General features: G+C 36.4%; 1 protein-coding gene and 1 long non-coding RNA gene across 2 annotated transcripts in view; both read left to right on the forward strand.

Annotated features, from left to right (window-relative positions):
• The window catches only part of LOC110935712, an 82,357-nt gene extending 72,805 nt beyond the window's left edge, over positions 1–9,552 (forward strand). Inside the window, exon 3 of the mRNA XM_022178067.2 lies at positions 9,474–9,552. The gene's annotated coding sequence lies outside the window, so the exon portion shown is untranslated. The remainder of the gene's footprint in view (positions 1–9,473) is intronic.
• A 4,287-nt stretch (positions 9,553–13,839) lies between these two features.
• On the forward strand, positions 13,840–17,944 carry LOC110935714. Its single transcript, XR_004892044.1, has 5 exons — positions 13,840–14,037; positions 14,186–14,269; positions 14,646–15,395; positions 15,750–16,966; positions 17,064–17,944. It is a non-coding gene; the product is annotated as an uncharacterized LOC110935714 (long non-coding RNA).
• The last annotated feature ends 4,971 nt before the right edge of the window (positions 17,945–22,915 follow it).

The raw sequence follows: 22,915 nt of genomic DNA on the forward strand, positions 1-22,915 counted from the left end.
TAATTTATGTTGGCAGCTAGGGCTTCTTTTGGGCTCACTTGGGGGTTTAATGGGTGCACACATGTTTAGTTATTAAGCCCACTTGAGGTATTTTTTGGGCTGGTGATTTATGAGAAGTGATTGGGGCCTACATGGAGAGTACAAAGTTGACTTCATAATTTATCATACCTCTCTTTGTGTCTTGGGCCTCTATAAGATCAACTAATTCATGTTATGGTTGGGTTGACAAACTCATGTCTTGGGCCTCTATAAAATATCAAATGAAATGGGCTGTGAATGCATGTTTGTATTTATATTTTTTGGGGCTGAATTGGTATAGATCAACAAAACTTGTTACAAGTTCAAATTGGGCCAGGGGTACAAGATTGGTTTTGTTGTGGGCTCCTTTTTAAGAACTAGGATTATTAGAGGTCGGGTGTTCGCGAAGATTATTTGAACCGTGCTTCTATTTTTCAACGCCAAATCCGTACGAATTTGGGAGCGCGAGGGATGATGCGGCATGATGAAAACAAGAGATGATGAAAACTTGATTTTTGAAAAATGTGGGGTAGTCACGGTTACCGATGCAAATGGCAAAAATGGTAACGCGACTATTATGGGCCAAAAACAACATGGTATGTTCACTTCCGCACGTCAATATTTATGAGTGTTACCGGTTATTCGGAAATGTTCGAAAGCATTTTGTTTATTGTCATATTCTCGCATTTGAAAACGAACGTATGAACCTAGAACGTCAATACCGGTCCTAACGAGTTCACAAAGTCTTTGGAGGGATACAAGTCGGATCCTACGGGGTACTAGGCGAAATTTCTTTATCAACTAGAATATGCAACGAAGAAATATTTTTGTTTATTGTCATATTCTCGCATTTGGTAACGAATGAATGAACCTAGAATGTCAATACCGGTCCTAACGAGTTCACAAAGTCTTTGGAGGGATACAAGTCGGATCCTACGGGGTACTAGGGGACGTTCTTATTCAACTAGAATATGCAAAGAAGAAAGTCGTTTTCGTGAATTTTCGGAACCGAGAACATTCAATGAAGATTGATGACAGTTCCGCTCAGTGGAGGGAATTGGTGAACAGTTGAAGATAAATTCTACTCAGTGGAGAGAATTTGTTATGTGAAATTGACGACAGTTTCTTTGAAGTGGAAAGAATCTGTTAAGGTTTAGAGATTTTACCAAAGAAATGGGGGGATAAAAATTTCCATATGTTGAATTTCTTCGGTAAATTTCTAAACGCAATCATAGGTGGTAGAGTTTGTGATTTTCTGGTGATACAAACGGTTCTGCGTGGAATGTTTTGCACAGACACATATTTGAGGATTTTAATTAATTCTCCAGCCAGCGTGAAGAGTTTTGCACGGAAACATACAGGTATCTAAAGTCGACAGTAGTGTCAAAGCGCTGTTTACCGAAGACCTGGGGAATCTTTATGGAAGTTGATAGTTCAAGGCTGAAGACCTGCAGGATTCGGTTTTGGGTTTGATGTTTCTTTGGGATTTTACAGGGATCTGGGGGTAACTCAATTCGTTGAGTTTGCAAACGATGTACTTGGTCAAGCTGACTTCCTGAGTACTGATGCTGAAGATCCGTAGTGCATTACGTGGTCAACTTCACAAAGGCGAGACAATGAGATCTGGATGTAGTTCAACTAAGCGTGCCGTTTGGTTGAGCTTGCAAGGGATTCACTTGGTCTAGCTGACTTTCCTGAGTGTTGATGCTGAAGATTGAAGTGCATTACTTGGTCGATTCCACAAAGACGGTTTACAGAAGACAGTTCACCAGAAATCTCTATCAATGTAGTATGCTTGAAGATCAAGACTTGATGCAGTTATTAAAGAATGGAACCCTTATCAGCGGAAGATCGGTCAATTGAGCCTTTTGAGGAAATTGCACAACACTCAACACGGATACGCGTACTTTGAGGGGGAAATATTATACAAGGAGCATCAAGATACTACTTACCTGGATCATCGGTCAAGGGGGAATTTGTTAACACAGAGAAGATGAATACTTGACTGAAGATCGATTGCAGTTGCATTTTCAGCATTCGACAGCAACGGACAAGGGGGAATTTGTTGATGCAGATTTTGTGTCCGATGCTTGTCGAATAGATTAGTTATTATTGTACGCTGAATTTGTAATAGTTAGTGAAACGGTCAAACAAACGTGTATAGACCCGCTCGTTTGAAGTGGTCAAACGAGAGGGTTATTTGGTTGACCGTGTGGGTTTTGCTAGACAAATTATGGTTGTATAATGTTTGGTGTCGAAGGATAAAGCATCGAAGGATTGTGTATATCCTTCGATGAGCTCGAAAGATATCCATCGATAGATGAAGATGGACCTCGAAGGATATGCCATCCTTCGAGGTATATGTGTATCTTTCGATAGCTTGATGATCGACAGATGATCTATCGATCAGTCAGTTAGATCCTTCGACCATACAACCTGTGTTGGGTATAAATACCAACACTTTGTCATTTGCAAGACCAAGAGAGTGTAAGAGTTTGAGAGGAGGTTTGAGACCTCACCAGGAGAGATCACCACTTGGTCTCTCTCCGGATGTATACTCCTTTGGTATTAGTTCGGTTATCATGTAATCGGGCCGACTTGTAATGTTTTACTACCGGATTAATACAAAGTTGTTTGTTTATATCTCTAATCTCTTCCGTCTTTGAACATAATCATGAAAATCACTGTTTCGATCCCGAAACAGGGACCTACAGAAAGGTAATTATATCAAAGACAATAAAAAGTTTATGCAAATGCAAGTCACATACTACTTACCACTATTTTTTAAACGTCCATAATTTTTGTATACGTCATTTTGTGTTAAAAAAATATACCATAAAATCGAACGTGTTTTTATCTTTAATATGTGTACCATATTGTTATATTAGAAAAAAAATCGAAAACCAGTTGCGTATTACACAATGGACATAACATAAAATACAATGAGAAAACCCAGTTGTGTATTACACAATGGAGATGACATATAACACAATAAGTATCAAACTAAAACACAATGAAAAATAACAAAAAAAAAAAAAAAACAATCGATGACAACAGATAAAAGACACAATGGACATAACGTAAAACACAATGAGTATCAAACTAAAAACACAATGGAAAGTAGACCAAAAAACAATGGATGACAACAAATAAAAGACACAATAGACATGATGTAAAACACAATGAGTATCAAACTAAAAATACAATAAAAAGTAGAATAAAAACACAATTGATGACAACAGATAAAAGACACAATTAGTGAGAGCAAATAAAAGACACAATGGACAACAGACTAAAACACAATGGACAACAGACTAATACACAATTGACAACAGACTAATACACAATGAACAACTGATTAAAACACAATGGATATCAGAATAAACACAATGAACAAAACCTATAACAGAATGTATAGAGTACCCAAATATAACAGCATCTTCATTGTGTCATACATTGTGTTATAGGTTCTGATAAAAATGCAATGAACAAAACCCAAATTAACACTGTGTTATAAGTTTTGATAATAACACAATGTATATAAACCTTAGTAAAAATGTAAGGACCAAAACCCAGTTGAAAGACACAATGGTCTCATGGGTAAACCCAGTTAAAAAATGTAAGGACCAAAACCCAGTTGTTGGCCTTGCTTCTTTTAATATATTTTTCTTGCCGGAAACCTTCGATGGTTCTCAACCAGTTTTCATAGGGCATATCCGCGGGATGGTATGCCCTTGCCCTCTCAAGATCATCGTAACCTCCCTCGCTCTCAAATTATTTTCTAGCTTGGTACTTGCGGTCAGCGTACCGCTTCATAAGCACAGTCGTAATACCACCCGTCAAGTTTCTCGCCTCATAATCACGTTCCACTTCATCAAAATTGAAATTTTCCTACAAATTAAATAAAAAAGTTAAAATATCATATATAAATTAGATTTGCATGTGCTTAAATATTTGATAAAATTTTATGCATATAACTTATTTACCCTTAAGTGGTTCATGAGGGCATCCTTGTAATGTTGTTCAACGTTATCCCATCCAATTTTATCGAACGGGATGGTCTGCCACATATACAGGCCGGCCACCCTTGAAAACATATCTCTTGATTTACCAACAGGGGTATACATGACCTCTCTGTCAAACGTAAGTGATACAGCCCCCCCCCCCCCCCCCCCCCCCCGCTTTTACCAGACGCCGTACTTTCTCGTTTTTGGCTTTCCCCTAACCCTCTTCGGGGGAACCGCTGCAATTCAAACAAAAATAATTAGTAACAGCATTTATAATATATAAAATATAAGGACTACAAAATAATCTAGTAAAAGACTTTCCGTCAGTCTCGTGCGTGCCACGAAATCCACCAGGAGGCGGTGGATCACCAGCGCCGTCACCCCCATGTCCCAGGGGCCACATCCGCCGTCAGATAAGCGAATATAAGCAATACCGAAAACATAATCCCTATAAAGTTACAAATGATTAATTCAAACACGGGCACAGTTTTTTAAGCTTGTTATGTTCTTAATGATTGTTTTAAATTTTGGGCGGAACGTTATGTTTTAAATCATGATTTTAATTTCGATTGGGTATTTTCTTAGCTCGTTATGTTTGAAATGATGAATTCAATATCAGGCACGATTTTTTAAATATGTAATGTTCTTCATGATGGTTTAAATTTCGGGCGAGTATTTTCTTAGCTCCTTTTGTTTTAAATGATGATTTCCATTTTGGCGGGTATTTTCTATGTTCGTTATGTTTTAAATGATAATTTTAATTCAATAAGGGTATTTCCTAACTAATATATATTTGTCAAAGTTAAATATAAATGTTTTCAAACCTAAACATAAACATACAAATTATCAAACTTAAACTTTTTTTTTTCAAACCTACACATAAACAACATTCAAATTAACATCTCAAATATATTTTTTTCTCAAACCTAAACATAAACATAGAAATTATCAACTTAAACATATTTTTTTTCAAACATGACCATAAACATAGAAATCATGAAACTTAAACATAATGTATGCACATTAACACATACTTTATTTATAGACTTACAAACCCACATACATGCTTACATACACCTACATAAACATACAAACATTCATCCTTACATACACATTTACATACTTTATACAAGCATACACCTACATACATACATTCATTCGTACACTTACATACCCACATACATGCTTACATACACCTACATAAACATACAAACATTCATCCTTACATACACATTTACATACTTTATACAAACATACACCTACATACATACATTCATTCGTACACTTACATACCCACATACATGCTTACATACACCTACATACACAAATACATAGATTTTCATATACACATTTTCCCCAAATACACCTACATTATACATTTGACATACTAACATATACCTACGTTATACATTTACATACCTAAACAAAAAAATTATTCAATATCTAAACTTTGAAAAAAAATACATATAAAACTAACCGTATTTTCAAGTTTCCAAGAGATGTAGACCGCGTAGACGAGGTGGTGACCGGAGAAGTGACGGTGGTGATCGGAGAAGTGATGGTGATGATCCGATTTCACTACCATAAACACAAAAATACACAAAAATATACAAAAAATAAAGCCTATCATATGTATATAACAAAATAAAGAAGAAATGTAACAAAAACAAAGCTTTACTTACCGATTTGGTCCAAAATTCGCTGAAATCCGGCGGTTCTCTCGAGTTTTTTGGGGAAAATGTGAAGAAAGAGTGAAAAAATGGCGCTGATAAGGGTGTAATATCGTTTCACCATTAGCGGCGCCGACTTGTCGTCGATATTGATATACGTCGCCGGTAAAGGGTTGACCAGAGATAAGGTTTGTGTGGCTAGGGTTTAAAGTTCTGACACATACTTTTAGCGGAGACCTTTTGTCGCCGGTATTGATTTGTCCTTGTCGCCGCTAATATGTTTTAATTCCCCAACCGTTAGATCAAGATTTTGATCAACGGTTGGGGTTTGGTTTCAGCATCCGGGACGCGGATCGACCAATAGCGGCGACATTTGGCCTGTCGCCGCTAAAGGTATAGAATTCTTGTAGTGTATGTGTTACAATAACACAAAAAGCATGTATGCGTATAACGTTAAACGGGGGGATAATTACAAAATGACAGTGGTAATAAAATTGGACAAGAGGATTCAGAAAACTGTAGCAATTTGAGTCATAACACCAATGACGGTTTTAGTAAAAATTCATTGAACTAATAGGGAGTAAAAGAATATCTCTAATGAATATCGATCATTTTCACTACATAATAACACCAATGACGGTTTTAGTAAAATTGTAGACTTGTAGTTTCAATGACAACATCGTTCTATAAAACAGGAACACGAAAAATGAAATATTATTTTTATGTTAAAGTAAACTATAGAATTATACGTGTATTTTACATAAAAAAAAAACTAAAAAAAGCAAAAAACAATGACAATATATCATAAGGCACTAATTATCTAAGTTTGTTACCTCTTATTATATATGGTTACACTTGTACGTTATAATGATAGGTTACATACAAAAACCTTATCTTCAAATAAATATCAAAAACTTTTTCATAAACATGTGTTTATCTCTAAATAAATTGACCAGCGACGGATCCAGAAATTTTTTAAAGACCAAGGGTATTTTTCATAGATTCTCACTAATTTTTTCAAACTCATATATAGGTTTTCACTAATTTTTCCGGAATTGAAAGGATTTCCGGAACCCACAAAAACCCCTTGGATCCGTCCCTCATAAATTCTCACCTACCTAAGCATTACTTCATTGATCAAGTACTACAACTTCTTCATTTGATGCCACCAGCCTCACTTTAACTCATCTCCCACAAGCATTCAATAGCAGTAAATGAAGTAGGTAACAATCCGCACCTACTTAGAAAATAAATCTTTAGATTAAATCAACATCTTCTACTTCTAAGATTAGCCATCTTTTTTTTTTTTTTTTTTTTTTTTTTACTTCTAAGATTAGCCATCTCTCACCTTTTCCCTGCCACTCACTCGAACTCTATTGAAGTAGTGAAAATCACTCAAACTCGATTAAGTAGCACCATCATTCATTTCTATGATCCAGCATCAAAAGTCCAAAAAAAAAAAAAAAATCATTATTATCTTTTTCATATGTTCATTTTTTAGTTCAAGTCCATGCTCACTACTTCTTTAAATTGGAATCCACAACCTAGAAACTTCATGGCTTTTGATATTTCTACATTCATTAATCTTTCCCATCTTCCTAGTTTGATCTAACATTACGGGGACTAATGGCAATAGTTATGACGTGTTTCTGAGCTTTAACATGAATTCTACAAATAAAACCTCTGCAACTCTATGTAGCCCTCTTCTCCGCCAAAAATTTTCTTTCAGGTATGCTTATAATCTTCATAGTTGGGTTTGGATTCATGTGAAACCATTTACATGTGCAAAAGAATTTGATAAAACGGTATTTAAATAAGATCTAAACATTTTTTCTGGTTAGGTGACATTAAATACATGTGAATGAAATTTGATTAAAAGAGTTTCATTTTGTTGCATTCATCATGATAAAATCACTAGTTGTAGCACTTTAATTGGAACCCATTTTGACTCATGACCCGACCCGACCCGTTTGCCAGGTCTAATATGTAGTATGAACTGTGTGTATGCAATATATATTGTGTATGTGTATATGCAGTATATAATATGCTCCATTTATGTAATATGATACATATAATGGAACAACCCAGGTGTTAATTCTGCCATAGGATTCATGCCTCCCTTAATCCCAAACATCATATATTGGTTAAATAAACTCCAGAATCGCCGATGCCCCTTAACTTCTCTACTAAATGAGTTGTTATTCTTTATTATTAATGATGGAACGGGTTAGTTTTATCGATTTTAATGCAGTTCTGTTGTCAAATTTTAGTAAAAAAAATCTAATGTATCTTTTAATGTAGGGTAAAATTCAAGACGAGTTAGCTAGAGCGTAGAGAGATGTGGATGATACTTCACCAGTTGATGAACTCGAGGTACTCAAAAGTGCCTTGGGTTATAGGAATGGGCACGTACGCGATGTTGGTCATGTTGTTAAAAATGTCACCCACGAAATATCGAGCTCATACCCCCGCCAGGACAACAACAACAATTGGAAGAAATGCAAGAAGAAATGCAACAAATGCGACAAGAAATACAAGAAATGCGACAACAACAACAACAAGTGCAAGTGCAACCATTCTCAAACCAAGCAATAATGGAACTACTACAACAACAACAACATGTGCTTCAAATGCAACAAATGGAAGCACAATTTCAATGCCGATTTAATGAATTGAAACGAAAAATGCGTCAAGTTGATGAAGATGATGATTATACTTAGATATTTGCATTAAACTTTTAATTTGAAGTTTGTACTCGATAACTAATGTTTATTTTGAAGCTTGGACTTGATAACTATGACGAATAATTTGTATTTTGAATCTTTAGTATAATATGTAGTTTTGAAATTTCATGTTTAAATTCAGTTTAAAAAAGCAGGTTAATAATTGTAAAAAAAAACTGCATTAAAAATAATAATCTGTAGGGACGACAAATTGTCCCTATAGAAAAAAATGATTTTGAACTTGGTGGAGCCACATATCGTCCCTATACATTTAAACCAATTTTTTTTATTTTAACTTTATAGGGACGACTTTTGATCTCTAAAAGTTTAAACCATTTTTTTTTATTTTAACTTCTATAGGGATGACTTTTGGTCTCTAAAAGTTTAAACCAAATTTTTTTTTATTTTAACTTTATAGGGATGACTTTTGGCCTCTAAAAGTTTAAACCATTTTTTTTTTATTTTTAACTCTATAGGGACGACTTTTGGTATCTAAAAGTTTAAACCAGTTTTTTTTTTAACTCTATAGGGACGACTTTTGATTTCTAAAAGTTGATATATAGGGACGACACCAGTAAAGACCACCTTAATAACCTGTAGGGAGGGGCCTATAGAAACAAAAAATGTGGATACCATATGTCGTTCCTATAGGTTAAAAATACCTATAGGGACGATAAGTCGTCCATAAAAGTTAAAAAAAAATTGGCTTCCACATGTGTTTTTCCTTGTTGTGAAATAGGACGATTGATGTAATATTATCGTTTCATATTAAAAAAAAGTTCATATACGTTTAACGTAATTTTTTTTGATATATGGATCAGTCTGATGTTAGTTCTCACGAGTAAATTGGCTTGAAGTCCTACTCAACAAGCCAGCTAGCTTGTTCTTTTAAGTCACCCTAGTATGTTCTTCCATGTCATCTTAGATCACGGGATGTGGGCTCGACAAGACAGTCAGGGAGTCCGACGTGGACTCAGTGGCAAAGCATGCAATTTTTCTGAGTTATTAATCAAATATTTTGTTTGTGTGAATTATCTATGTTGATCATCCCGTAGGTGTCAGATGTTCAAGCCATGATGACTTTAGTAGTTTTCCTTTCTGTGTGACGTAAATTGCACTAGTGCTGAAGACTTGAGGTATGCATCGTATAAGCAAGAAGCACCTAAGGTGAAGCAAGACCTTGAGGATATAGCGAATGGAGAGACTATGAAGAGGACGATGAGTCGATGATGAAACTTGTATCATTTGTGCAACCCAAAAATGGTTCCAAGTTGTGTAACGTGTTACAATGTGTTTAAGAAGTAATGAAATTGTTGTCTTTCGGTGTTAATTAACCAGTTGAATTACTAAAAACAAACTGATATAAATTTGGGGTATCCGGTGAAGAATATAATCATATTCCCTCCAGATAAACTTATACTAATTTAGATTATCCGGTTTAGAAAATTAATCTCAATATTTTTTAAAATATATGCTAAATAATAATTTTCTAAATTCATTTACCTGGTCCTCGGTTAAAGAATATAAAATAGACAGGTATGCGGACAAACAGTGGATATTGTGCCCTCTAGAAATAAAATAAAATACATACACCATGTTTAAAAGTTATATGTATAGGTTAGATACTTCAATTTTTAAGGGGACTATGGGTGGTTCACTAGTGATAAAATCTATCACTCTCAATGTCCAATAAAATTATGCCATGTCATCAAACAAATTTCCATCACTAGTGATAGAAATGTAGGAGGGGTGGAATCACTAGTCATGGAATTCTATCACTCCCATTTATTTTTAATTTTCATTTTAAAATTATAAATTTCACTAATTTTTTAATTTTTTATTTTAAATTAGAAATTAAAAATAAAACACTAAAATTAAAAATTTCATTAATTTTAAGACATACTACTTCAATTTAACATACTAGAAACATACAATTTAAAAAAAAAAAAACATACTCCTCGTCCGAATCCGGAAACTCCAAACCTAGAGAACCTACTGGTTCGATTAAATCGAATCTCAACCGAAAGTGAGTTTCTTCGTTACGCAATTGTAAATGGATATCTTGTGGAACTTGAACTTGCGTAGGAGGATCCGGCACCCAATCCGGGGATATTGCACGCCCGTCGTGTTTGGTCAGCATATTGTGCAATATGATACATGCATACACTATGCTATGAATTGATTTCTTGGTCATCGAACGAACCGGTCGGTGTAGTATACCCCATCTACCCTTTAAAACATCAAATGCCCTCTCAACATCTTTTCTTGCCGATTCTTGCAATTTTTTAAACGCCTTTTCTTTAGCCTCGACAGGAAATGAGGGAGCTTTCACAAAAACAGACCAAGACGGGTAGATACCATCCACAAGATAAAAGCCTCGTCTGTAATGTCGACCGTTAACATAGAAAGGAGAGGAAGGTGCGGTACCATCCGTCACGCTTTGGAACAACGGCGACGTGTGCAACACATTGATGTCGTTGTTTGAACCTGGAACACCGAAATACGAATGCCAAATCCATTAATCATTCGACGCCACCGCTTCTAGTATGATGGTTGGTTTTTTGATGTCTCCCCTCACATACGCCCCTCGCAACTCTCTTGGACAATTTTTCCACGCGATATGTGTACAATCGATGCTACCGAGCATCCCAGGAAAATGCCATCTAGCCTCGTGTGCGGCGTAAATACGTGAGATGTCGTGGCTCGTCGGTTTACGTAAAAACTCGTTAGTATACAACTTAATGACCGCATTGCAAAAAAATTGCAAACATTCACGTGAAGTTCTGTCAGACATAGCTAGGTATTTATAATATTGATCGGGTGGGTTACCTGTCGCTAGTTGGCGAATGGCGGACGTGCATTTTTGTATCGGCGTGAAACTTGGTTTGCCCCTCGCATCGTAACGTTCTTGAAGCCATTCCTCGCTTGCTTCGATGTCTCCAACAATCTTTAAAAATAATTCTTTGGGTAAACGAAACCGATCTCTAAACGTTTCGGCATTGTATAGCGGGTTTTCCACAAAATAATCGTTCATCAAAACTTCGTTGGCACTTATACGATCACGGTCGACCATCTTCTTCTTTGGGCGGGACGAGTCGGCATGAAGCTCGTTATACACCGACACAAAATAGTTTAGCGTGTCGTTGTCGGAAGACGACTCGGTATCGGTATCGCTAGACATCGGAAACGTCGAATCCGTAGGGAATTCCATTTGAGAAAGTTATAAAAATTGTGTGAAATGGGTTTAAAATGGTTTAAAAGATATAGTTTGGTGTGTGAAAAATGGTTAAAATGTAGATATATATATATAGATAAAATGGATAATTTTTTTATTGATTCTTACCGTTTTAAAACGGTCAAATGGTTCAAACGGTCGGATTTTTAAAATGTTTAACGCGTTGTGGGTGTAACGCGTTTTGTTTATAACGCGTGATACTCCTAGTGGCGGCGGTGTAGTGTTGCACTTCAACGCGTGATACTGGTTCATCACGCTACCGCCCCGAGTCCCCTAAGTAACAAACATTGACCCAGTTGTTACTTGTTAGGTAACATATTTTTAATTTGATTTAAGTAAATGCGGCTGGTTTATTTTAAGGTGATTGAGAAAACCATCTCCCTGAGTTTAGAACCTGAATTTAAAGTGAAAAGAATATATAATATTGTTATATAAGTATAAATTTTGTTAATAAAACTTACATTCTTATTACATAGTATATGGTTACACTTTTACTTTATGATGATAGATGACATACAAAAACCCTATCTTTAAACTAATATCTAAAACCTTTTCATAAACAATATAAATCTTTGGTGATTGTCTCCAAATAAATTTTCACCTACCCAAACATTACTCCATTCATAAGTAATGCAACCTCTTCATTTGATGCCACCAGCCTCACTTAGGCCACAAGGTGTGGCATCGCGCCACCCCGCCACCTCACTTTTTATAGCGCCCCGGGGGCCAACCATCATACCACCGCCGTTAAGAGAGGGGCGCTAAAGGCTCTCCGCCAAGGTGCTAACGGGCGTTTTTTGGCTTGATCGAGGCATTTGGTCAAGATAAGGGGGCGCTGCACTGAGTGGGCTTCAAACCATTGCATGCAAGTTAAAGGAATGGGCTTTAAAACCCCCTATGTGACGTGGCGTTGAGGTGGCGCTTATGTGGCGTGATAAAGCCTCTCATGACTTTATACAACACCCTCCAGCCTTAAACTCATCTCTCACAAGCATCAATCACAATTCCTCTTTCATGACTTTACCGCCCTCACCTACTTAGTAAACCTTTACCGCCCTCACCTACTTAGTAAACAATTCTTCAAGACGGATCAGTTATGAAACCTTTACCGCCCTCACCTACAAGCATCAATCAGTTATGAAACCTTTACCGCCCTCACCTACTTAGTAAACAATTCTTCAAGACGGATCACACTTTAAATACAACAGATATTCTTTAAAGGAGTTATATAAGACTACAAGGTATGGTGATGGACCATCCTTGGAGGATGATCCGCCACGTAGGCGACACGTCATAGTTCTCCCAAGGATGGATCATCCTCCAAAACTAGGGGGCATGAGAGGATGGTCCTAGTCATAGTCTTCCACCACTTTTATGTTTTTTATTTTTTTTAATCTTCTACTTTTTTTAACATTTAACAAATAAAGTAACAAAATATTTTCATTAATATTAAAAAACATTACATAAACTTAAAAAAAATTAAACTTAAAAAAAATAAATTAAAAAAAAAACATAAACTTAAAAAACTAAAGTTAAAAAAAAAACTTAAAAATATCCTAACATATTAAAATAAGCTACTAGTCTTCGTCTTCCATGTGGTGGGCGGGTTCGTTTTGAACGTTGTTCCAAATGTACTCCACCAAGTCCGCATGTAGGTTGTGATGTGTGTACTCGTTACGTAGAGCGAAGGCGTTCAAATCTTGTTGTTCCTCACTAACTGGAACAGAATTTCCAGTAGACGCGTTTTCGTCGTACTTGCATATCGCTCTCCCTTCGTCTTCAATGATCATGTTATGAAGGATGATACAAGCGAGAGATGGGGTGGTAGCGGATAAAAAATGGTACAAAATATGATGAGTTTTTATAAAAAGGGAAGAGTGGTTTATAAAATGTGAGAGAGATGGGGTGGTAGTGGGTGAAAAGTTGTGAAAAAAAGGGTTAAAGATGTGAGTATTTATAAAAATGGAACTCAAATGAGGTGTTTTTTAAATTATAGCCGTTTGAAATTATTTTTTTTTCTCAACGGTCAAAAAGTGGGGGGGCCCACCACTTTTGCATCGTCGCAAACGGCTAGAAGCCGACGGAGAGGACGGGACGGGATGGGGGCGGCACGGTGTTTGGACCGTCGCCGACCCGCGACGGACCAGGGCCGCACCCCATACCGTGTAGCCTAAGTGCAAATATAAATGAAATCTACACTTCCTCACCTACCTAGCTAACTCATTTAGATCATAACAATATTATTTTTTTTCTTTTCCTACCACTCTATCTGCATATATAATCTCTATCCATATACGCTCATTCTGAGATTAGCCATCTCTCCACATCTCTTGTTCCCTTCACTTAACTCGAAAACCAACGATTTTTATTATTTTCTATGGCTGGTAAGCTCAGTTTTTCATTTTTCAGTTCAAGTGCATCTTTACATCCTTGTTTATCCTAATCGACAATCATAGAAAACTACATGCCTTTTGATATTTGTATATTTAGTCTCTTCAATTGTTTTCCTTTTTCATCGATCTAACATTACAGGGGCCGAAGACAATAATACTTACGACGTGTTTCTAAGCTTTAATATGGAATCTACAATACAGGGCATTTTGTAGGGAATTTTCGGTATGCTAATTATGGAGTGGGCTAAATGCACTACCTTTTTTACTTTTTATACCCCTTTTCAAAAAATCAGTTTAAAACTTTTCAGATTACATCGTTTTTAAAATCATATTTCTCATAACTGATACTAAATCGAAAGCACGGAATTCTCTGTCATGTAAAAACGTTTATACTCTAAAAGAGACAATGGAAATGAGCTTTTTGAGATAAAACACAACCTAAATTTACCTATTTTTCATATTAAGAAAGGGGTAAAATATACAACTCTACAAAAAATGGTATGTTATAAAGCACAATTAGAGTTTATGCTATAGTTTATATTACATTTGTATCATTTTTAGAATTTTACAAGTATTCTTTTATATGCCTTTTTCAACAGATGTCGGCCAGCGTGAGCCGAATGTGGAATTTTAGGTTGCAGGTGTGTCATTCATACACCCTTTTCATTATCTTTGATCATTCAAACTTTTATCCTTTCTGGACTGCAAACTAGTGACTATATGCTGATATACAAGGATATGGTGACTTGGAACTGTGTATGCATGGATATAGTAAAAACCGTGTTGAGCATTAAAACAATGACAAGAAATTTGGCCATCTATTTCTTTAATCAAATGATGGTATTTGTTACATATCACCCCTTCAAATTAGTTATGTTAATTAGTATTAGTAAGGGTATTTTGATAACTTGTTAATTTGGTAAAAGATTGCATTTAATATGATTCCATGTAATGTCGCATTCACTTTCAACAATCCAATTTCAAAATCACCTGCTCCATCTTCGAATATTACACCATGATCTTCAGCAATTATCATCAAGGTCGATTAGTTTGCCGGAATCTTCACAGCTGCCACAACCATTGCTTAGTGTCTCCACCTAGGGGTGTTTAAAAAACTCATGGCTCGCATCTCCCTCGAAACTCGCTCGAAAAAAGTTCGAAAAAAGCTCGGCTTGAAATTGGCTCGGTTGTAAACCAGCCAGCTTGGCTCGGTTTGTAAACAAGCCGAACTCGAGTTTGGCTTGGCTCGTGAGCTCGTGAGCCGGCTCGATAAGGTTTATATCCTTATTTTTTTGTCCCACATTGCTCAGAAGACAAAAACTAAGAGAGTATCTTCTCTATAAAAGAAGGTACAGACATTATACAAAGTTCGCTAACAATTTATACTTGCATAATTCGCCATTTGGTTAAATTAAATTGCAATTATGGTCCTTAGTCTATGAAAAGATTCATTTTTAAGGATTTTAAATACTAAATTTTGCGGTTATTTGTTAGTTCGAGCTAGATCGAGACGAGCCGAGCTAGCTCGAATTTTAATGGAGTCGAGCTCGAGCCTCAAATCTCAGCTCGATTTGAAATTCGAGCTCAAGCCGAGCTAGCTCGAACTCAGTTCGAGCTGGGTTAGACTCGGCTCGTTTACAGCCCTATCTCCACCAATGCTCACCGCCACCGTCAGTTTAACTTGTAAGTTTGATCGACACCAGGTGACCTTAGGGTTTCTGAAGTGGGGAGGAAAGAAGCACATCAAGATCTGGACTGACTTAATTGGTACACTCACACTCACCAACAAATCAATGACCTGTAAATCAACAATTTGGTAACCTAATCACGATAAGCTCCACCATTTCATTATTCGTTCAATCGCCGGAATCTTCAAGACCGATATATTTGGCGATTAATCGATCTTAATGAAAAAATATCATCAGCACTTTTTTTCTAAAATAAGCAGCACACGAGCATATATAATCGACACTTCAATGCTTGTGTGCCTTTGTGGGTTCGTTCATCTTCTGTATTTATTAGATTGTGTGATGTGATTGTGGTGATTACAAATATATTGATATAAACACAAACAAATTGATATTTCAACATTTTATATATATGAAGGAAACAAGATAACTAAGTTAGAATAAATTGCTAAATGTAGTTAAAAGGTTGAGGGGCTAGTTGTGCAAATAGAAAAAAACATCCACCCAGTGTCACGCCTCTACGCGCCCCTCCTTTCCGCCCACTCACCCTCGCAAGCCTCACACGGGCCAGTGGTTGACACCTACTCGCCTTTATCCATTTGTTAAACCCGGCAAATTTCTAGGTCAATTCTGTACATTAATCTAAAACATGCTTATTCAATAACATGCATTGAAATTATTTTGAGTAAATTACAAAACTCGCCCTTTATGTTATCACCAGATTACAAAATGTGTCATTTATCTTTAAAAAGTACAAAAAACGTCCTCTATGTTTGCAAACCCTTGCACATTATGTCCTTTAGCCGTAACTCTGTTATTTTTCATGGTTAAATCAGACCAAGTGTACCTCACATGAGGGTATTTTGATCATTTTACCATTTATTTATAATATAAAACAATATACATCCACCAGACACACACAGTCTCTCTGCCATCACCTCCACCAACCACTAGCCACCACCATTACCTCCACCAAACAACCCTACCAACCACCACCATGACCACCGCACCACCTCCATTACTACTCCCAAGAGCCACCACACCCACCAGCCTCTGCACCACCATGACTACCGCACCACCGTTTTTATACTTTTTGAAGACAAAGACACACTTTGTATTTTATGTTTGCACCGCAGGCAGTTTGAGCAAAAATCTCCTGAACAAAATCTCGGGGTACCTCCTAGTTATGAAGATGTTGTGGCTAGCGGCCGTAGCCCCAATTATAATAAGAGGTATAAATATATCTGAAGAATCTTGTATACACACACAGATAACCAACCTATCCTTTTACATTACTTAAGATTTAATCTTTTTCTTTGCTATATGAAGGGACAGAGAGACGAAATCTGTATCCCCACCACCTGTAACCACCAGTCATGAAACCACAGTTTCTAGCGCCCCTCCAGCTGCTCCAGCAGCTATTCCGCCGCCAGTCGCCGCTGCACCTCCTACAACAGCTCCATCACATCCACCTGCCACCACCGATTAATAATCAACAAATACCCAAAACCCACCACATCCACCACCCACCTGCCACCATTGATTAATCTCCAATCAATTAACCAACAAAACCAGTGGCGGATCTTGCCCGTTGAACGTGCCAGGGTCAAAAGACACTCGCACTAAAAAAAAGCCCGGGCAAGCCCGCGCCAAACATAGTATATATAAAAAATTTCGATCGAAATAAGGAAAATTAGCACTACGGCCGAAAAACTTGCCCGGGTCGTAGCCCTGACAGTGGCCTTCTAAGAACCGCCCCTGAACAAAACCCATAAAATTAAACTAATACCCACAAAAAAATCTAACCTTTTAGATCATTTACATCCGGTGGCTCGTGGTGAGAAACAGTGGGGGAGGAGGTGTTAACCCGGAGGCGGTGGCGGGGGTGGTGAGTGGAGGCGGTGGCGGAGGTATTGGAAAGAGTATATTTTCCCTTATTCTCCTCGTAATCATTCCTTTCTTTTGGCCTTGTGTTTAGGAACTTCCATGTAGGGTTTCAAAGCCTCTGTATTATATAGTCTCGTTCTTTTTCATTGTAAGAGATACAGACACAAAAATACAAAACAATTAAAAGAGCTCTTACCATTGAAATTATGATGGTATCAGATGTGACGCCTGTGTCATTACGACCATCACACAAATGCAAATCCAATGAAATATTGTGTTTCATACTTGGGATTTGTATAAATATGTGTATCATTTTCACATATCAATTCTTGTTCAATTTTGAGCTTTAAATCGCTTTCTGGAAGGTTATACGCGCACTGGTGCGTAAACGTAATCAGTTTAATGCGACAAACACTCTGGGATAGTGAAATAGGCTTAACATACCTTAAATAACCTTTACATAACTTATAAATAAGTTTTTGAAGGTTTGGTATGGCAAAAACAAGTTTATTCGATCGTAGGGACTATTTGCGTGAAACTTCGAAACTATACCGATTCGTAAGGTGACGTACAGTCCGGAACTTGATCATAAGCTAAACATACCCCGCATAACCTAAACATAGCTTAGAAATAAGCTTTCAGTGGTTCAGTGTGCGAAAATATGCATACATGATCTTACAGGGACTAAAAGTGTCAAAAACGGCGTAAGTTTTCATTTTCGCGCATATCTTACGTTCTGACCCCATCTGAACATCCAAAATTTTTGTACACACTAAAATATTTTTATTTTAGTGATCTGCATGCAAAAATACCATTCGTCGCTTAATTTGGTTCGTTTTCGCGTCCGTTTGAGTTTCGTCGTAATTTAACGAATAACGCGACCGTACGACCAAAAGAGCCGACATCTGAGAGTTTTCCGAGCACATTTTGAGTCCTCTAAACTTTATGGACCTAGTAGAGCCTTGAAAATGGCTTAACGGGGGTCAAAAAGGGCTGAAATGGGCTTAATACAAGTGCAGGGACCTAAACTGTCAAACTTGAAACTTTTGCTGATCTGGGGAGGCCAGGCGGGCCGCGTAAGTGTCCCCCCATACCTTACGCGGTCTGTGTGAGCATGCCAGCGACCAGAAATTGATTTTCAGCAAACTGTTTGAACTTCAGGGGCTGTTTATGTAAATTTCTTGGTGTGTTAACCAAGTTAACACCTCTCCAAGGCTTCTAACCTGCATCAAACACCACTTGTATGGCTAGGATTTCTTGCTTGGAGGTTACATAAACACTTGTCTTGATCTTGTTCTTCATGCACTACTATAAATCGCAAGCCATTTCCATTCATTTTGCTCACACTTGATCTAAAATTCTCTAAGTTGGGGTTTTTATAACTTCATACCTGAGAGTTTATAAGATCAAGTTCAAGCAAGGACCTTTTGTAAGCTTCCTTCATTCTTTTATTGCTTTCTAGCTTAAAAAGTCAAACAGTGTTTGACTTTCAGTTTTGACCATTAAATGGTCAACGCAAAGTTCGGTTGAACTTTGCAACGTGATTGTAATCACGATGGTTATAATCCTTAGTGATTATACCTACTGATTACCACGTTAACTAGACGTAGTGACGAGTCAAAGTTTCGGTCAAAATGTGTTTTAGCACGCATTTTGCCATGGAACTACTTTTAGGTATTAAAACACTTTGTTTTGATACCAAATCAGTTTTCTAAATAGGTTAAACATGTTTTGACATGTTTAACTCGTTACTATTAGTTTAGTGCTTGTTTAGGGTCGTAAGTTAAGCGGTCTAAACAACCGCTTAGACTTTCGTACCCGACGCGTTTGGTCGATCATTAGGATCCAACCAAGCTTGCTTAGTGATCATAGTTGCATAGGGAATAACCTCTAAGGTTATACCTTATGATGACGTAGGATCGGTTAGTCATTTGTTAGTTAGCTTATATGCCCATAGGAAATGACCAAAATGCCCTTTTGAAGCATAAATCCGTATTTTGCATATGTGATCAACTTTTTGACATATAATCCGATTTAGTAACATGTTTAGGCATAATTGGGCATGTAAGACTTGACATAGCACATAGTTAGCTATCCGACCATAGTTTTACGCGAACGACGCATTATAGTAGCTTATACTACCATAATGGGTCGAAACGGGTCAAAAGCACTTAGGTAGACTTCCAAATCAGAATGTTAGCTCTATTAAATCATACCATATGAGTTCAAATACTCATTTGATTTATAGAACACCATTCTATCCTATCTCCCGATTTAGGATCCGATTGTATGACATAGTGATTCCATACTAGGTGCCACTTGATTTCCCGAGCTTTGTTAGGACACTTAATCAAGGATACTCGCAATCTCAAGTGAGTACATAGTCCCCTCTTTTACTGCTTTCAAATGTTTTGGGGTGAAACATATGTGCCTATATGTTATTTTCATGATTTCAACTATATGATTACACATGTTTAGTCCTTATTCTTTTGACAAATTAAACAATTTTCTATGGTTTAAACACTGATTTTCAAACTTGTAAAACTAATTGTTGGGTTGTACTTATTTTATACATTCACCAAACCGATTGGTAGTACGATATAGCGCTATAGGACTAGACACCCCATTCCTGTTGTATGGAATGCCAGAAACCAAATTTTAACCTGATAGAAATTGCCTTTGTGGTATTTCTATAGTCTCCAAAGTGTAGTTTGATACACTAAGGTTTGAATGAATACCAAATCACAATTTCTTTTGTATATTTTGATATACTACAAAAGTAAAGTTTGATGTGCTCTCAAATGTGATCTACCAAAGTATATTTTGATATACTATGTACAAAATCCAACATATGTTTTAACATGCTACTTTGTTATAAACCAAAGCATAGTTTGATATGCTACTGTTTACTAAAGTATATTTTGATGTACTACCAAAGCATAGTTTGATATGCTATTTTCAAACCAATGCATAGTTGATATGCTATTTTCAAACCAAAGCATAGTTGATATGCTACTTTCAAACCAAAGTATAATTTGATATACTACCTATTACCTATTTCAAAACTGAAGTATATTTTGATATACTACTTATGCGGTCTTTTCTAAACCAAAGTATATTTTATATACTACAAACCTTTTATCAAGCAATGCATTTTAGAAACAAAACTTTTTACAAGGATTCATGGCTATTTTTGGCAAAACATAAAACCTTTTTCTTAAGTTAACTAAAGACATGAATCTAAATCAACAAAACCTATGTTACTCACAGACATTTTTATGTTGACGTACCTATTTTCATATATATGTTTCAGGTACTGCTATGTGATGGTTGTTGATGCATGCTACACATAGGATGGACTTGTGCCTTAGCGACTTTAAAACAGAGAAACAATTATTTGTATTATCTGAATTGTAACAAAACATTGAGTTCAATAATTCAATAAAACAAAACTATTTGATCCATGGTTGTGAAACAATGATTCTGTTACAACACTCCCCGACGTTTCCGCCACGATTTGTTGTTTTACGTGGTCAGGGTGTGACAGAAAAGTTGGTATCAGAGCCAATGGTTATAGGGAATTAGGTTATTAGTATTGCTTTGACCTAGACTATAACCTTCCTAGGACCCTAACACAAGTTATCTTGTGTTTAGACTTAAAACAATACATTTCACCTATCCTTAAGTGATAACCACAACAAGAACACAATAACAAATCCGCATAAAAAATTAATCATCTATTCCTGGATGATTGATTATAAGGTTTTGAACCCTTCCAGTTTGATTCATTTTTGGCTTTGTGCCTTTTGAGTTTTTCAAAATCTCGTCAAATTTTGGGTCTAAATAATGTGAACACGTGCAAACTAGAAGAGTGAATGCCTGTACCCTGAGTTTTCTGTCTAAGGCTAGAGTGTTCGTACAAATCCGCAGTATCGGACCAGTCACTCTTACCTGGGAACTCTTGGGGTGAGTGTTCACTTATAGGCGAGCATGTCTTCAGTGATACATTATATTGACCTATTTACTTTGATTTGTCACAGTGTCGTTTGTTTGTTTTAAGTAACGAACAAATGATCACAATCCTTATGCCTTGTCAATATTCTTAACATCCAGTTTTGAATATCCAATAACATCTCACTCATTTTCCCTCATGTTTCTTTGCTCTTTTAGAATATGCCTCCTCGACGTGATTAAGCTCAGGATGCCGCCATGGCAGCCTTAATCACTCAGCTGTAACACCCCGAAAACGGGGTTGGTAATCAAACTCCGTTAATACTAAAAGACGGGTATAGTACCGTTAGTGGTGAAATTTACTCGGTAAATATTAGGATTTATTTAATTAATCCTAATATTAAATAAAAAGTGAATAAAAGCTTTTAAGGAAATAAAATGGATAAAAGGCCCGGGTTAACGGGACCTAAAATAAACTTAGTCATAAATATTCCCGAACCCGCTAAGTTAACTAGGAATATTAGACCTAGTTAATAAGTGGGAATATTATTGAAAATAGTTAGGCTGTGACCTAATTAATAACTAACCAAACACGAGGGACCAAAGCCGGGTAACTTGAAAATGGAATTATAACTTGAAAAAAAAAATAACATAACACACACACTTGATGTGTGTGTGCGTGCGTGAAGAAGTCCAGGAGAAGGAGCAAGAGCTCCAAACCCTAGCTCAAACAATCTCAACAAATTGAAGCTCAAATCAAGACCCAAATCGATGCATGAACACATATAAATGGTCACCTAGTCGTGGGGATCATAAGGTATGTCGAATTTCTAACATTCGTGAAGTTGTAAAAAAATTTGATAAACATCCTAATCGCGAATTAGGTATGGATTAGAGGAGCTATGGCTAAATTAGTGATGTAGACATGCTTAGGAACTAAACCCTAAGTGAAAATCATACATATGATGTTATGATTTGAATGATTTGATGATTTCCCATATATATGTTAAGTGGGTTTTCATGATAAAATGATGAACACTTGAATTTGAGTGTTTAATTGTGAAATTTGAAAGATAGGATGCAAGACCTAGATGTTGTTTATAAACACTAGACATAGAGATTTGATTCTTGATGTAAATCTTGGTAAAATAGCTAGTTATGAACTAGTTAGTAAACATGTAGAATTATGCACATTAGGTGTTTGTTAAAATGCCTAAATGAGAACTAAGTGTTGATAATGTGCCTAATTGAGTCTTGTGAACTTGATAGTGCAATCATATGTGTTAATTGGTGATTTGACTTTTAAATAGTCAAACCGACCATTAATAAGATCGAATGGTAAT

This window comes from Helianthus annuus, chromosome 4, assembly GCF_002127325.2.
Source record: "Helianthus annuus cultivar XRQ/B chromosome 4, HanXRQr2.0-SUNRISE, whole genome shotgun sequence".
NCBI lineage: Eukaryota > Viridiplantae > Streptophyta > Magnoliopsida > Asterales > Asteraceae > Helianthus > Helianthus annuus.